Here is a 2,308-nt window from a genome sequence, read left to right as displayed (position 1 = left end):
TAGCTTTACCTAAAGCCTAAAACTTTACCACTGAGCTACCAGGGAAGCCCCTAGGTTTCTTTACTCCTAATAAGTTAGAAGACTTGGTGTGAATTTTGTCATCGTGTAACTTATGAAGAAAATGTATTTTTAATATAAATATGTAATTTTCTAGCTTAGTAAGATTAAGTACCAGGAAGGCGAGAGTCTCATCTTCTGGTGTTTTTGCACAACTAATATTTAGTTCAGTGCCCAGCATGTAGCAAAAGCTCACAAGGATTGTTGTAAGAATGGAATATAATAATTCTTATCTCTTCATTAAAAGTTCTCTAAAACCTCTGTAAGGTATGTAAAAGTATTTTAAAATATTTTATGTTTATATCACTTGAAAAATAATACCACTCCTAGGAATTTATCCTTAGAAATTAATTCAAAAGAAGGAAGAAAAAAAGCATTAGGCAAGAAAATGTTCACTGTAGTACTAGCTACATAGCAGAGAAATAAGACATACATAAATATCCAGAATACTGAAAAGTTAAACTACAATATGTTTCTTCAAATGAATGTTGTGCAGTCAGTAAAAAAGATAAGTTCATTTAGCAAGATGGAAAAATAAAGCAGGATACATTTGACCTGATCACACAACACAGGAACCATGTTACAGAGAAGTTAAAAGTATAGACTTAAGATTTGGATCCATCAGAACTCAATTCCAGAACCTTGCCGTACAACGTAGGACGAGTTGTTTAACTTTCCGAGTCTCACCTGTGCAATGGGGACAGTGCTCTTAAGGTCATTGTGGGGATTAAATGAGCAAATGTGGACAGTGCCTGGGCACCCTGCCCTACTACCTATGCAGATGAGCAAGGACTGGCAGGGAATATGGACAAGGAAAAATAATCTATGCCTTTGGTGGGGGAATTGTGGATTATTTTTACTTAAAAATTTTTATTACATTGCATACATAAGTAACAACTAATTAAAAAGTCACTTTTAAAATATCCTACAAATTAGGATTATGTCTAATTTAGACAACCTTCCTTCCCAACAAATGACATTACTCAGTGAGTGCATCCTGACTCTTCTTAGGGACCTCATGAGGAGAGCCGATGCTTCTGTGTTTCCTACTGCTTATGAACTGTTGAGATTCACCATCGTACACTAGTTTATCCAATTCCCACTACATATATGTGAAACAGATTCATTTGCAAGCTACCAGGATACACACAGAGTCATGCTCATCTGATACTGATGAAGATGTGGCCTGGTCCTTTGGATTCCTCACCACATGTGGAAAGTATCTTGTAACCTTCCAGGTTATCAGATCACACACTCCTGTTTCTCTTCTTCCTCTTTGTTCATCTTCCTCTTGTCAGACTGAAATTGGTAAGGCAAATTAAAGGTGCCTACATTATCCCTTGACCTACACACAATGTTTCCATACTGAAACCTTACTTCTCATGAATTTTATTTAGGTGACTACCTTGCTGGATCCACAGTGGAATATTTGGATCACAGTTTTACTCAAAGTAAGATTTTTGAGCATGATTTACCTGAAGTCATTATGATAAAGTTCTATGTAGTAAGAACCAATAATAATTATATTGGTATAAATTCTTTTCATTCTTTAGGGCCCCAAGACTCAGAAACTTGTAGAGAAAATAGGCTTCTGAGTCTTTAACTCAAGCAGAAATAAAATCCAGAGTTCAGGGTATACTCAAGGCTGTCAACACCTGCTCAAATGTGAGAGCAGTGCTTTGGGCATGCCCGAGTCTGCTTAGATTCCTTTTATTAGTGGGGGCATTTAATTAAATCAAGACAGTCTTTCTGCCTGACCAGGGCAACTACTGATGAGAATAAAATTGATGGGAGATGAACAGTTAACAGCAGGAGATACACGGGAACAAGAAATAAAAGAGCCATAGTCAAACTGAAGAATATTGCTGTAGTATATTATATTTGACATTTACTGCTGTGTCTAATAATGCGTCCCTCACTTCTCTCCAGCAGCCACGTGATTTCATTATTTCAAATTTTGGAAGCTTTTGTTTTTGAAAAATGACGAAAATCTCAGTTCTCCATTCCTCATTAGAGTGCATATTTAATTGTGTTCCTCTCTTCATTATATTTGAATGTTGCCATTCAACCAGAGGAGTGCTGGCAAAAATCATGTAAATGGCTATGCCTGGCTTTTCCAAGGTATTTAAAATTCTATCGTTGTTTCCATAAGCCACAGACAGTGGGTTATTTTTCATGGACAGACAGTGCATTCTTCTCTTGGGGTTTTTATGGACAGACTGTATAAAATGATAACACAATGAATGGGGTA

The sequence above is a fragment of the Bison bison genome, unplaced genomic scaffold, assembly GCF_000754665.1.
Source record: "Bison bison bison isolate TAMUID 2011002044 unplaced genomic scaffold, Bison_UMD1.0 scf7180017864135, whole genome shotgun sequence".
In the NCBI taxonomy this organism is placed as follows: domain Eukaryota; kingdom Metazoa; phylum Chordata; class Mammalia; order Artiodactyla; family Bovidae; genus Bison; species Bison bison.
Note: the sequence above shows the minus strand (reverse complement) of the source record.